Raw genomic sequence first — 16,603 nt, forward strand, 5'->3', positions numbered from 1 at the left:
TTATTCATTTCTTCTTCAGGATTCACCCACTGAATGAAGCTCTATGATAATGAGATATCTGACTAGATGGCTCAGTGGCTAAGACCCTGAGCTTGTTGATCAGAAAGGTTGGCAGTTTGGCAGTTGTAATCCCTAGTACAGGTCTCCTGCATGAGCAGGGGGTTGGACTAGATGACCTCCAAGGTCCTTTCCAACTCTGTTACTGTTACTGAGGTCCTTGCAGTCTTAAATTTACAAACTAAGATATTGGATCAAAAACACAAAAAAAGTATTCATTTCTAAAACATTTGTTTGTTATTTGCTATAATTATTGTTATGATAATTATTATTATTATCATCATCATCAATAGTAACATTACTTTTGAATTCTTAAATGCTATCCCCAGTAATTATTAAGAAAACAAAATTTAACCCAGAAATATTCTCAATATCTGACTGGAAAAGTGGAATGAAGGGGAATCTCTGCCTGAATAATTTTATATAAGACTGGGACTACTGATCTACATTTTCAAGACATACATAGAACCTGTTTGCTACTGAAGTTGTTGCTTTGAACCACTAATCAAGAGGCGAAGCTCGAAGGACAGAAAATTAACAGCATTTCTGTGAACCTTTTTTTCCCTCTCTTTAGCTGCTCATGGAACCACATCCAGTTCTCAAAAAATCTTTGCATTCCGTGGAACACAGCTTGAAAAAAAACTGACCAAAAAGGATGACAGTTAGTAGAAGTGATGTTTCCATATAGCCTTTTTTCTCCTACTCTTCGTGACCGAGGAAATGCATAATTGAATATGCATCATCAAGTTATGGAGAGGAGAAACGAACAAACACAGAGGTGCCAATTGGGCATGGTAACCCAATTTCATTTTAATGCTAGTTTTGTCACTGATTGATTGATGTATCTGACCAGCTATTGTACCATTTTACCAAAAATTGCCTTCCAGGCAGCAGTGAAACCAAAACCATAGACATCTCTTTCAACCCTTAAATAGCACATCTCTAGTTTTCATTCAAATAAATTCCAGCAATTCAGAATATTTCATTGTAAGTTGAGGTACTAATCAAGGATCTCCAATTTCACCGTTATTGCTAGCTATGGAAACCACCAGCGACAATCTCTTTTTTTAAAAAAAAATCAGTTATCAGAAGCATGAAGATTAATGAGAGGAACATCTGATAAGTCATTTTGTAAATAATGTGGCCTTATTCATTTCAGGAAACATTTGGGAGCTGAGGGTGGAGTGGGGATTTGCTTTCCAGAGATCTTTTGTTTACGTTTTTTCCCTTTCAAAACCAAAACCGAAAGTAACCAACAAAAAACCAATAACAAAATCAGATCACCCTGCTGGCCATTTTGTCACTAAATTTTGTGGTCCAAAATCGGGGCAGAAGGATTCCCTGTGGGGGTGTTGGAGGGCTGCATAGGATGTATGGGGCCTAGTAGCTCATTTTATACCAGAGAGACAGACCAGGAAGCAATAGCCTGTTTTCTACTGGATTCAGTTCTGATTGCATGAGGAGATTCAATTACTACAGCAAGTGAAAGGGATTCATGTTGTTCCACTTGTAATCAAATTATTCTTGCCTTTACCTTTTATTAATATAGGTTAATTACTAGAAAATTCCTCTTTAGGAAAAGGCTGGAAATTGAACAAAATTGGAATAAGAATTTTCATCCCTGTTATCTGAGAAGACCTTTGGTTCGCGTATCTTGCTAAGCTATAATGGGAGGGGTTAGTTGATGTGTGAGCCGCCAATTATGGCTTAGCATGATGCATAAAACTACATACACATGCAACCTTTCTAGCGACCTTGAATTATACTTTAAATCGTGCTATTAGCCCAGAATCAAGGCTAATGCATATCCTCTGATTGGAGTGAATAATAAATTCAGGCAAAGCAAAATGACAAATTTATATTCACTTTTAAAATACATTACAACAGTTGGTAGTTATTTATGGGGTTTACATTCTACTTTTATTAAAATAAATCTGAAAGCAATTTATATTAAAAATAAACAGCAGATTGGCTAGATTATCTGAAAACCTTTCTATTTTTATATAAAGCCACTCCTTAGGTTCTTGTGCTAAAGAAGCTTTTTTATTTATTTTTCCCCCTTATAGATTTTTCAGGGGAAATGTTCTTAAAGTTTAAAGCAGATTTTCCCTCCATTTATATCAAAATGAGTGCACATATGCCATTATGCTGTGCCAAAAAAGTTTTTTTAAAAGAGACACTTGGTTCCTCTTACTTGTACAGTTTCGTTTGATGGTGCATGTGGGTTGCAGAGATTGTAACATTGGCATGTTATTGGAAAATATGGATTTCATCTGGTCCCATTCTAACACTGTCTCATCTACTAGTGTATACATCTGCTGGTTGAAGTTTTCCTCCTCCAAAACAACATTGTTTCTATGTCAGGAAAAGTATTAACAGAAAACAGGGTACGAGCATAGACCTAAGACTAATAGTTTGTCACTTGATTTATTTTAAACTCGCATGTTCAGTTATGAGATGGCAGGGAACAGGGAGAGAACAGAAACCGTGCTACCAATTTCCAATTCTTTTACCATTTGGTAGGCGGCTTTTTTGACAGTATCCTTCTAAAGCATTATCATGCTCCACTTTCCCAAACCAGGGCACCCATTTTCTTTTGGGGGTTTTAAATAGAGAATAGGTTGAACAATTAATGACAGAGACTCTGCCTAGAAATAAATAGCACCAGTCTCAATGGTGGAAGGTAGTTGAACTAAACTGGTATCACTGGACAAAAAAGATTTAGTTTCCTAAATACTTTTAGGTGTATCTTACAGGTTTTTGGCTGCTAATCCCAAAAATAACCTTTAACTTCATCTTTCACATACCATTTTATATAAATCTTCTGTTTTTACAAAGTGGCAATGTATACCCTTCAGTACTTGTTGCCTTTGCTGCACGCAAGAAAGAAATATATGAGAACATGAAACTGTCGTTGAAGCACATTCAGTAAAACTGGAATATCTGTGGAAATCTAAAAGTAGTGGCTGTGCTGGTTGGAATGCAGCTCAGATATGCCAAGTACTTGGTTGTTACAGATATGTGCATTATGTGCATGGGACAACTATGCAAGAGAATCACATTGCATTAAAAAAATGGCCACTCTGAAAGAATTCGATTCCAGGACAGAAAAATGTTGGAATGGGACAAACATCAAACAAGAAGACGACCTTCTGCACACAAAATCCAATCGCGCTTTCTATAATTTTGTAAACAACAAACTTAAAGACTCGAGATCCATCCCACCCCTAAAAGGATCTAACGGTAAAGAATGTAATGATGAAACAGTTAAAGCAAACCTCTTTAACACTTTCTTCGGCTCAGTCTTTGTTAACAGTGATGGCTCATACCCAAAATTCCCCAGTCGTACCAACAATGATTACAACGATCTAACACAAATAGATTTCACAGAAGATAATGTTGAAAAGGCCCTTCACAGACTGAAACCATCTCTATCTATTGGACCTGATGGTCTATGTGCATACTTCTTAAAAAAGCTTTCCACTGTTATAGCAAAACCCCTAAGCATAATCTTTGAAAAATCTTTCAGGACCAGCTCCCTTCCCAAACTATGGTCACTAGCCATGGTCATCCCTGTCTTCAAAAAAGAAGACCCTAGCGTACTTGAAAATTACAGACCAATTTCTTTATGCTGCTAAGTAATGGAATCAATCATCAACCAATCCATCACCTTCCACCTTGAAACAAACAATCTACTCTCTAATAAACAATTTGGTTTCAGAAAAAAATTATCCTGTAATTTACAACTTCTTCACTGCAAAAACATATGGACTACAAATCTTGATCAGGGCAAAGCAATAGATGCAATTTAAATAGACTTCTGTAAAGCTTTTAACTCTGTGGTACATGACAAACTTCTTCTAAAACTAAAATCCTATGGCATCTCCGGACCCCTCCACAATTGGATAACTGCATTCCTGTCAAACAGACAAGTAGTCAAAATAGGCAGTGCCCTATCTAATCCTGCACCTGTCAATAGCGGTGTCCCCCAAGGCAGCGTTCTAGGACCAACACTCTTCATATTATACATTAACGACCTCTGTGACCATATTATAAGTAATTGTGTTCTCTTCGCGGATGATGTTAAACTATTTAACACTACCAACAATGCAGCTACCCTTCAAAAAGACCTTGACTTTGTGTCGGAATGGTCAAAAATTTGGCAACTCCAAATCTCAACCAGCAAATGCTCTGTCTTACACATTGGAAAAAAGAATCAGAAACTAAATACAAGCTTGATGGATATTATCTTGTAGATGACCCTCACCCCATCAAAGACCTTGGAGTTTTCATATCAAATGATCTAAGTGCCAAAGCCCGCTGCAACTACATCGCCAAAAAGGCTTTAAGAGTTGTAAACCTAATCTTGTGTAGCTTCTTCTCCAAAAAGATTACACTACTAACCAGAGCATATAAAACATTTGCTAGACCAATTCTTGAATACAGCTCGCCTGTCTGGAACCCACACCTCATTTCGGACATTAATAAAATTGAGCGTGAGAAATATTTTACAAGAAGAGTTCTCCACTCCCCTGATCACAACAAAATACCTTATGCCACCAGACTTGAAATCCTGGGTTTAGAAAATTTAGAACTACACCGCCTTCAGCATGATCTGAGTATAACTCATTAAATCATCTGCTACAATGTCCTTCCTGTTGAAGACTACTTCAGCTTCAATCGCAACAATACATAAGCACACAATAGATTTAAACTTAATGTGAACCGCTCCAATCTTGATTGTAGAAAATATGACTTCAGTAACAGAGTTGTTAATGCCTGGAATGCACTACCTGACTCTGTGGTCTCTTCCCAAAATCCCCAAAGCTTTAACCAAAGACTATCTACTATTGACCTCACCCCATTCCTAAGAGGTCTGTACAGAGTGTGCATAAGAGCACCAGCGTGCCTACCATTCCTGTCCTAATGTTCCCTTTGATTGTATCCAATTCGTATGGTTATTTCATGCTTATACTTATATATACTGTTGTGTTTGACAAATAAATAAATATAATAAATAAATAAATAAAACTTGCCTTAGTTAACTCGCTGAGGTCAATTGCCATGGCCATTTATTTAAAATAAATAAAAATATTTTAATTTTTGCCACTCATATTTATTCTGTCCTTTCTTTTGCATTCTATTCCACTGTTTCTTTGATATTAATGTAACTCTTGTCCCGCAGCAAGTTGTCCTGCAGTGCGTTGGTTGTGGCAAGTTAGCTGTGGTGAGATGGCTCTGGCAAATTATCATACACCCAAAAAATGTGGCATATGAACCACTTGTTGACCCAACAAAGATATTTTTGCCTCCGCTTCACATAAAACTCAGATTGATGAAAATTTTTGAGAAAGCGATGAACAAAAGACAAAGAACGTTATGACTGTTTTGCATATCTATTTCAGAATTAGTTTTTTTTTCACTCTTGTTTTCTTCTCCACTTCATTGATGATTCATTGTACTTTTGTGCAATACACAATAATGCATCCATAACCTGGTGAAAATATGAATCTGGCTGTAAAGCCTGATAAAGTGCTCCTCTTGAGCTAGGTTGGGGGCAAAATATTTAATACTGTGGCTGTTTCAACCTTCATTTATACATTAGAGAGAAAATTAAATATGAATAAACTTCATTGGATCAGCAATGTCTTAATAAAATGTAGCTAAAAGAGGATAACATATGACAGGGCCATAGTAATTATATGCATTGGCCCAACTCTCTGAACATAAGATAATATGGCAGATCCTTGAAGTTAAAAAGCAGTATTTACCAACTGAATTTATCACCTTTGGGTTTTTATCTTCTAAGAAGCAACAAATATATTTTTTTAAAAAAACCAAATATATACTGTGATGTAGCAGGACAATTGAAATAGATGATTATTGGGTTGTCCTACATAATGTACCAGAAGGTTGAAGTGTTTTTTGTTTTAACTGATTAAATTAGATGTTGCCAATTTTGAATGGTTGTTTTCCTTTTCTTTTTATTCAATACACTTTAAAAAAAATTCTTTTGATTCAATCAGCAAATTTCCATTACTAGAAATACTGGTCAATTAGTGTGAGTTAAAGATGAGATAATTTAGATGAATTGCACACATGGGAAATAAAATATGTCCCATGCCTACAGCTCATACTGAGCTTCACTTTTTCCTGACAACCTTAGGTAACCAATCCTGATAAAGGATTTAGTGCAATCCAATCAGAGGTGGGTTTCAGCAGGTTCTGACCAGTTCTGGAGAGCCGGTAGCAGAAATTTTGAGTAGTTCGGAGAACCGGTAGTAAAAATTCTGACTTGCCCCGCCCCCATCTATTTTCTGCCTCCCAATTATTCCCAGCTGATAGGGAGGAAATGGGGATTTTGTAGTAACCTTCCCCTGGATTGGGAAGGGAATGGAGATTTTTATAGTATCCTTCCCCTGCCACGCCCACCAGTCATGCCCACCAAGTCATGCCCACAGAACTAGTAATTTAATTTTTTGAAACCCATCATCAAGTGTGAATAATAAAAAGTGTGAATAATAAAATCACTGAATCCAATCCATAATTTCAGTGAGTGGAGGGATAATTTTATTCTTCCATCAAGAGTCTCTGGACTTGCACAACTATCCATGAACTACATAGCTGTCAGGTTTCCCATGATCCATGGGACATTACTCTGTGTGCCAGACCATGTGACCCCATATGGAGGTGTTTTATTAAGTATATTGTCTTGATATATTACACTATGCTCAGCAGAGAAGATAGAGAAGGTTTAGCGCTGTTGAAGATGGGTTCTGGGTCTAAAAACATAAAGGATATACAGAAGTATACCTATGACTAATCAAGAAACCTTTGAAAGAAAAATATTAGTCAACTTCATGTGGCGTTATGGTATATGAGAGGAATTTATCTAGGCTGTGAAGGGCCTTCCAAGAAGAAGTGGCCAGTTATAACTTTCACCTATATTCAGAAGCAGAAATATATAATAATTAAAAAAACCTTTAGAGCTACACTAAGTTTAAAATAAAAAGCAATATGAAATCAATGCAAAGATTTAATCAAAGGAGGATAACTTAACTATTGGTTGATAAATAAGCAGAACATATAATGTAATGCATTATAGTTTACATTTCTATAATTAATAAGAAAAAGCAGGAAATAAACCTGCACACAATTGTTCTTAGGAAAGATCTGGCTCATTTGTACATTTTACTGATGATTGTTTTCAATTCAATTTACATACTCCATCTCACTCTGCTGGGTAAAGAGTGCATTGGAATTAGCTTTAGCCATTTAAACATCTTCAGATTATACAACAAATGTTAAACCAAGTGAAATCCCATTGATCTTCATAGGATTAGCAAAAGGAAAATCAATGGAATATTTTTGCTTAATGTTATGTCTTTTGTTAAACCAATTCCAATATTTCTACTATGAACTTTGGAAATTAAAATATTTTCCATAAGAACTTCCAATTGTCAAAGTTTTAAAAAAAGGTTACATAATGTATCAAGAACTGATGTTCATTGCTTATGATTATCTTTCAGATATTAAACATTTAACATCGTTTTTCTGAATCGCTATGAATATGCTTGACTTGTTCTCCTCAATTTAAGAATGATTGTACCATCCAAACTAATTCACATCAGATCAATTATACCAAAATCTGACCATTTAGTTCTATACTTGCTTAAATCTACTTGCTCCAGGAAAAAAAGTTGAAGAAAAGTTGTTAAAGCAGGAAAATACAACTCCTGGTTTGCTCCTACTGCTTCCTCTTGCTCTTCAGTCCAGAACCAAATATATTATTACTGAGAATCTAGCACTGGGATCTTATGGCAGAATAACTTGCCAGGAATACAAGCAATGTCAAGCTAATGTAAGACTTGGGTATCTGTGGGATAAGCTGTTTTTGCTTATTACTTATGTGGTAACAGATAATAATAGGGTTACTTTCTGCTGGATTGGTTCTAAAGTTTTCACCCTCAAATTGTTCTAGTGTGTTACATCCATTTCCTCCTGATATCCGTTGGTTTCTTCAGCAATAAATAAGTTACGATTCAGGCTTACCACCAAATAAGTAGATTCCAGTTTCTTTATAAGTGAGGGACTTAATTATTTGATTATAGATAAATAAGAGAAGAAAATGAGAGCAGCTGGCAGAATGTTCCAGCTGACGGAGGCAAAAGCTCACCAGAAAGAGTCAGAAGAGAAGATACATGGTTAATCAGTCTAGATAGAGAGAAGGAAGAAAAAGATGACTTGAGGCCCCATTGCTCCTTCTCTAAATTCTCAGTGAGGTACCCAGAGATGCCAGTGGTCTCAAAATAATCCTGGCTACCTTTCTGACTCTTAAAAAGAACATTTAGGTTTACATTAAAAAAAAAAGCCTTGGGAAATGATAAGGTCTGTTTAAATCAGGGGACTCCAACCTTGGCAACTTTAAGACTTGTAGACTTCAACTCCCAGAATTCCCCAGCCAGCTTTGGCTGAGGTATTCTTGGAGTTGAAGTCCACAAGTCTTAAAGTTGCCAAGGTTGGAGACATCTGGTTTAAATGGTCTGCCCCAGACAACTGATAGACTCAATGGAGTTCCAAGAGAAACTTAAGGTTTTCTCTGGGGATATAGTGGCTGGTTCAGTCTTACTCTCTGCCTATAATGGGCAGCTAGCTGGGACCTTGGAGTGCATTGCCCCAGTGCAGCCTCTGTATATGAACCCAGTACATACCTTGGTTTCCTGAATGACTTCAGGAGTTGCAGCATCAGAAGAAATGACTGGGGTGCTGCTGGAGGAAAACTTAGAACAAAGTCAATCAACAAAAAAAAATGCAGATAAGAGCCCATATTAGGGGTTACCTTGTGGCAATAAGAGCAGTGATGTATTAATATTAATTAATATTAATACCTTTATTGCATCTGCTGACAGCCATTCATTTAGAATGAACTGATCTCTGATGGGCAGAGATGGACCTTGGGATCCTTTGTCCATGGGCCACAAGATCATTTGCAAGGCATCTATAAAGAATATCCTAGTCATCTAGGCAGATAAAAATGCTCAGACCCGATCCACATTTCACTCAGATTGAGCAGGTGTGACCAAAGGGCCAGCAGCCTGCTCTTGTAGTAGATGACTTTAACCAGTGGTCTTGATGAGGGGGACTGGCTTCTTTGTGCTACAAGTTTGGTTTCTTCTTTGTTAGATGCAGAGTTGTGAAGAAAGCTAAGCAGGTGACCTGTGTCAGTTCCATACTGTGATGATAACCTCTTTGTTGGAGGAGGTGGTGCCTCTGACCTTGAAAGAAGTAGTGATATACTTCCTTAAACAGTTATTCTTTGACCAAACAGTCTTGGAAAATAGTCTTCCATTTTCTCTTTCTAGGAAAGGTGCTTGTAAAGATGGTCATAGTGCAGCTCCTAAAAACCTTGCAGAAAATGGATTATCTAGAACCAATTCAGTTAGGTTTCAGGCTGTTATCTGGTATGGAGACAACTTTATTTATACTTCTTGATAAGTTGTGGTGGTGCTGGAATGGAGGTAGCGCATACATCTTTATGCTCCTTAATCTCTCAGTAACTTTTCATACCATCAGCCACAGTATCTTTCTGGACTTCTCCGGGAATTTGCACTATCTCTAGCTCTATATCTAGCATTACGTTTGTCAAGGGAACAAAAGTAGGACCCACCTCTGACAATAGTTGCATTACGCATCATGTTCACAGAGAGGCAGATCCCTCGCATCCTGGACATAAACTGTTTCAACTCCTACCCTCAAAACGCACTGCACACCAGAACAACTAGACACAAGAACAGTTTTTTCCCGAAGGCCATCACTCTGCTAAACAAATAATTCCCTCAACACTGTCAGACTATTTACTGAATCTGCACTACTATTAATCGTTTCATAGTTCCCATCACCAATCTCTTTCCACTTATGACTGTATGACTATAACTTGTTGCTGGCAATCCTTATGATTTATATTGATATATTGATCATCAATTGTGTTGTAAATGTTGTACCTTGATGAACTTATCTTTTCTTTTATGTACACTGAGAGCACATGCACCAAGACAAATTCCTTGTGTGTCCAATCACACTTGGCCAATAAAATTCTATTCTATTCCATTCCAGAGACTTCTTCTTAATTCTTAGGAGGGTGTCTCATCAAGCAATCAGACCAGAAGGGAAAATGTGGCTTTGATAAGTGTAAAACCAAGAGAAGAACCAGAATGAAGTCTAGAGATTGTTTTTTACCCAATTGAGTAATTTTACAGGAATAACTATTTGGGAGACCAGAGTGGATGTATATGTCGATATATATGTTGCTCGAAAGGTTGGCAGTTCAGTGGTTCAAATCCCGAGTGCCAGAGTGAGCTCCCATTACTTGTCCCAGCTTCTGTCAACCTAGCAGTTCAAAAGCACGTAAAAAATGCAAATAGAAAAATAGGGACCACCTTTGGTGGGAAGGTAACAGCATTCTGTGCACCTTTGGCATTTAGTCATGCCAGCCACATGATCACAGAGATGTCTTTGGACAGTGCTGGCTCTTTGGCTTTGAAATGGAGATGAGCACCGTCCTCTAGAGTCGGGAACGACTAGTACATATGTATGAGGGGAACCTTTACATACATATGTGTGTGTGTGTGTGTGTACATATATGTACACACACACACAGATATATATATATATATATATATATATATATATATATATATATATATATATATATATATATATATATTTATATATACAGAGAGAGAGAGAGAGAGAAGAGTGTGAGAGAGAGATGCTGTAGAATTCAGAAGGCATTTTTGAATATTTCAGATTACCTGAACCAGTTGAGCAAGGTAATCTGATTTGCTATGCTGAGATTTAAAATCCTTAAAATACTGTCCCTGATATCCTTATGGATTTAATCATGAATGTTCCATTGTTGTAGGTGAATACTTGTCTATATGCCTCAGGGGAAAAATCTAAAAAAGATGCATCTAGAACAGGGAAGAATACAAAGGAACAAGTATCATAACAAGAAGGAACACTCTGCTGGGAGGTTTTTACAGTTTAATTCCTAAACAGAGAAGCTAAAACTCCTTGGAAAGGGAGCAACTGATCCTGAAAATCCCCTGCACGTAACAATGTGGTGTTAAGGCAACCACTTTAGGGACACATAGCTACAAAGGCTAAAGCAGGATCTCCTCTGGTGGTCCTTTGGGATCTTCTGAATTTCAGGAGGGATTTCCTGAATTCTCACACGTACATAACCCAAAGGTTTTGGGAATGGGACTGATCCTTTAATATGAGTCCATGAGATGTCATTTTAAATGATAAGTGAGATAGCTGTAAACTCTGAATCAAGACAAGTCAACTAAGCAAATGCTGAGGAAGAATACCCTTAATCTGACAAAATTACAAGTTGATGCAACCTCTTGAGGAGATAAAATTTTTCTTCTCAAAATCCCAAAAGCTTTAACCAAAAACTGTCCACTATTGACCTCATCCCATTCCTAAGAGGACTATAAGGGGCATGCATAAGAGCACAAAAGTGCCTACCGTTCCTGTCCTATTGTTTCCTTTCATTATATCAAATTAGTATAGTTATTGAATACTTTTGCTCATATATATGCTTATATGATGTGTTGTTTTATGTTGATGCTTGTGTATACTGTTGTAACAAAAAAATAAAATAAAAAAATATATATAGTGGCTAAAGGGGCTGGAATGGAACCCAGGAACATAATCTAGGTGGTGACTTTGGTCTAGTCACACTTTTATTAGCTCTAGGAAGAAGGTGATAATAAACCACTTCAGAAAAATCTTGCCAGGAAAACTGCATGGGCTTGTAATTGCTGGGAGTCAAGACTGACTTGGAGGCTCAGACAAATTAAAAATAAATAAATAAAAGTCCTTAAAAATTGTATAGTGCTATTATTTTGCAACCCCCTCACATAAAGTATGAATCTCAATGTTTAGTCTAATCATATGACAGAAAATGCATGTCTTGCGTCCTACGTGAAACTGATTTCCATAGCCAAAGAAAAGAGATTCCAAACACAATTCATGTGATGACCCAAACTGACTTTCGTACGAGATTCTTTCTCTCAACCTTTGATCATCCTTCCTGTTTTGGTTGTACTAGTTCTGATGAGGCAATCTGAAATTAGGACTCTGAGAGTTTTCCTCATTAAGAAATGCTACTAATACTTTATCTTGTTTGAATGAAATGTTGTAACTATTCTTACAGAGTTGAACAGAAAGATCATCAGATGAATCACCATATCAAAAGCGGTCTGGAATCAACTATCTGGCATGTAAGAAGTACACATCCAGTTGGGAAATCTGCATGCAGCATGATGATAAACTTGTTCTATGTCTTCACATGAATGAACATTTCTCTTGATATTTGAGAATGCAGGACAATCAGTTAATTAAAAGGAAGTTTCCTTTCCAATCCATATTTTCCAGTTGAAAGAACTTATGATTAATCATTTTAAGGAAAGCTGTGCTTGTGGAACATAACACTGGGTGTTACTTTCCCATAATTTGCTTCTGTGGAAAGTATAGAATTAGAGAGAGTGAGCAGGGAAGACTCACATTTCTAAGTTTAATAACAAAGTAATAAATTTAGCGTTTCTCATCTACAATTAATTTTGTGCACATATCAAATGGATCATGTGTAATATTGATATTGTGTAAATATCAAATGGATCATTTTACATTAAATGTTCAAATATTCAGGGCATTTTGACTGTTGATATGCAGATTTATATTGATATTGTTTCCTGATTGCTTATTTGTAGCCTATGACTATCATTAAGTGTTGTATCATTAAATGTTAAATTTGTACCCTATGACCAGCATTAGTGTTGTAAATGTTGTACCTTGATGAAGGTATCTTTACTTACGTACATTGAGAGCATATGCACCAAGACAAATTCCTTGTGTGTCCAATCACATTTGGCCAATAAAAAACTATTCTATTCTATTATTCAATGTCTTGCTATATTTTGCCTGCAGAAAGTGTTTGTGAGACTTGCCGTACTATCCTTTTATCAAAAATAAGATCTGGATTATCATTCCTGATATTCAGAAAGCTTTTAAAATGTGGCTTTTCCAATCTGAATTTGGATATTGAGAAATCCACAAGAGATGGTGAGAAGGTGGAAGTGATAAAATATGAGTCATGCATGTTCTGCCGCTAACAGATATGCAATATTTTGCCAGGTCATATATAAATGGGTAAAGTTTATGTTGTGATGGTAACATGCACATTTTGTCGTTTTAGTATCATCATCACTAGCTGCAGACACCTGATTCAGGGACTGAAGCATGAATAGTTAGATATCTACCCATGACATTAAATCTAAAGGACTGACAATAATAGTGGCAATTTTAAACAGATATTGATATATGTGATGATATGTTTTAAAGATAGTGCTATATTTTATAATCAGGAATAACTAAGACTTAAACTACTACATTATAGTATAGTTCTATGATTTGGGTCTTCGCTTTATGATCATCGTAATTTGAATCAAATTTTGTATTTTTCTTCTTGAGAATCATTTATTATAGAATTATTGAAACTGCATAAACACATTTATAATAAATGAATAAATTTGGAACCTTGACTTGTATTTATCACCCCAAATATTTGTTAATGGGTTGACTTTGTTTTTCTTCTGTCTTCTCATTTGAATTGTAAGATTTTGGTTAATGTGAAATACTAATAAACAGCAAATGGTTTTTTTTTTAAATTATTCAATAACAAAGTTTAGGATATAGATTATTTTCATCGTCAGTGAGAAAGTTCTGTGAAGGGATGCTTTGTTATTTCTCATTTGGGATTTCCTGACAATGAAATTCTTCTATAACCATTAATTTTATTGATCCATCACTCTTCTGAGCTCTCCATCTGCTCAATTCCTGCTGCTTTCTCTTGTGAGTATCCTTTGCTGTGGCCAGATGAGTCTCATCAGGAAGATGAAATAAAAGTTCTAATTTTCCCTGAAGCATTTACCATAATGTGCGTCTGCTTTGGAAGCCATAGTAGGCCAGAAGCCTACTATATACTGCCACCTTCTCATGTGTGGGAAAGTAGGAGGGGGGATTTAGTAGAGGGGTTGTCTTTAGACATAATAGCATTCTTCCTGTCGGTCAAGGTCAAGCCGATCCTGCATCTGGAGGAGGAGTGGTTGGAGTGCTGTCTCGAGATGGGACGTATAGTGATTGGAGCATGTGATTGACTGAGGAGTGAGGGGATAGTTTTGGGGGTTTTGATTTACTGAGGGAAAACCCGGACCTCTCAGATTCAGGTTTTCCCAGATGTGCCAGTTTACCTATTCTAGTAAATAGAACTTTGAAAAATGCTTGCTTCAGAGTTTTTACTTGGAGTTGGGGGGGTTTTCTGGAACGTTGACAATGTGCTTATTTTGAGAGCTGTTATGTCTTGTCTTAAATTCCATCCACACTATTGAGGTTCTGAAATCAATTAATCACTACTCACAGCTGTTTTGAGTGTGTGTGTGTATGTATGCGTGTGTGTGCTAAAACCAATTTCTACTGTCACAGTCCAGTTGTATTACAACCATGCTCACACAAAATTATGCTTTCACATTTATATGTAACCCTTGCCCCCTAGGGTCTACAACAACTCACCACAGCCAACTTGCCAAAAGACAATTCATTATGGCCAACTCACCATCAGACAACTTGCCATGGGACAAGAGTTACACTGATATTGAAGAAATAGTCTAATACAGGAGTGTCAAACTCAATTTCATTGAGGGCTGTATCAGGATGGTGTGTGTCCTTGGGGCGGCTAGGGGGGGCATGGTCAGGGTGGGCATGGCCAGCTCAACATCACTCATTTGGGGGCACCTGTGGCAGCCTGAGTGCTCTGCCAACAAAAACGGCCTCCCAAGCTCCATTTTCGGCTGCAACAGCCTCCTGCAACCCTCTCTCAGCGAAAATGGAACAGCTCCATTTTCCCTGGCAGAGGCGCCATGGGCTGGTCCTTTGCTGCTTCCAGGGCAGCCCGACAGGCCAGTTCTAAGCACTCTGTGGGCCAAATCTGGCTCACGGGCTTTGAGTTTGATACCCCTGGTCTAATAGAATTATTAAAGAAAGGATGCCAAAGAAGGGACAAAATAAAATGTAAATGACAAAAATTAAAATGTTTTTTAAATTATTTTAAATAACTAAATTGAATTGTTGAATTGTCCCACAATTAGTTGTCCCGTGGTGAGTTGGCCATAGTGAGTTGTCCTGTGGTGAGTTGACTGTAGAGAGCTGGCCTTGGTAAGTTGGCTACAGCAAGGTGTCCCATTCCACCCTGCATGTCTATAAAGTCAGAGTGAGAACAACGTGCACCTAATTTAGTGGGATTTCAGTCCATGAGTGTCCATAGAAGTACAGCAGTAAACTTTTTACTTAACAAAAAGGACAGATATACTGCTGGTATCTATTTCTGTTGGCACTGGTATTTTACATCAAAACTGTATAGAATGCACTATGTTTATTCTCATACTATTAAACTACCATTCCAGTCCATATCATCAACAGCATTAGATTTGGAAGAACTGTCCATAAGAGTGGTGATTTACATAGCAAGCCAGCTCGGAAGCAGTGACATTAAGGGGAAAATATGTTAAAAGATGTCCAGAAATAGAAGCAGTAATATAAGCAAATTAATCCCTGTCCTGTCAAAGTGAATGAGATTTTTGGAGTTGGTGAAAGTATATCGGGAATGTGTTTTGCAAATGAAATACCATTCCATTGGTTATTATTTAGTTAGTGATTTTTGGATCTTAGAGTTGGGGTGTAAGAGTAGTAGACACCTGGGTTCCTTACTTCGGTTGTGAAACAATATTTCTCATCCCCCCGCCCAATAATTCCCATTTTTTAAATATATATTCCCAAAACACAGCAAAAGAAAATATCTCTCAATCCAGATAAAAGCAAATGCTTTGAATACATGCGTTTTCATATTTTAAATTTAAGGAGGCCCCAGTATGATTACATGTTTAATATGGAATTTAATTCTGAATTTCAGGCTGTCGTGATCAGTATTATCCTCAGTGGGTGCAAGGATGCCCAGATCAAGTAAGAAGTTAACTCTGGATTAGTTACCATCTATTGTTCATAATTGTATGGAGTTAGGGGCCATGGGCCAATGCAACTATACCATTGCATTTAATCTTGGAAGGCAATAGGATTTGAAAAGATTCAGAGAAAAAAGTTTATTGGGTTTTCTGCTCCCAAGCTAAGAAGCTCCCAGGGTAACCCATAATTTATCAACGACAGCAATTAGTATCATCCTTCAGAGACAAACAGATAACTCTTGAAAAGTTATTTTAGTGTGGCCATTATTTGGGGTTGGTAGTTCTCAGTTAACAAAAGTTTCCAAACAGCTTCTTGAAACTTGGTGATTGTCTAAAGATAGAAAAAAAGCCAAAACTTTGTGAAGAAAACATAACATTTAGGTAACTATTACCAGAAGTTTTATCACTTATGATGTGGTCAGTATATTAGAAATATAGGAAACTGACAGCAGAAAACACCTAAT

At 36.9% G+C, this 16,603-nt stretch overlaps 1 protein-coding gene across 1 annotated transcript in view; it reads right to left on the minus strand.

The window, feature by feature from the left end:
* The window catches only part of IRX2 (iroquois homeobox 2), a 70,021-nt gene that overhangs the window by 25,544 nt on the left and 27,874 nt on the right, over positions 1–16,603 (minus strand). The gene's annotated exons all lie outside the window — the stretch shown is intronic.

Source organism: Ahaetulla prasina, chromosome 3 (genome assembly GCF_028640845.1).
Source record: "Ahaetulla prasina isolate Xishuangbanna chromosome 3, ASM2864084v1, whole genome shotgun sequence".
NCBI lineage: Eukaryota > Metazoa > Chordata > Lepidosauria > Squamata > Colubridae > Ahaetulla > Ahaetulla prasina.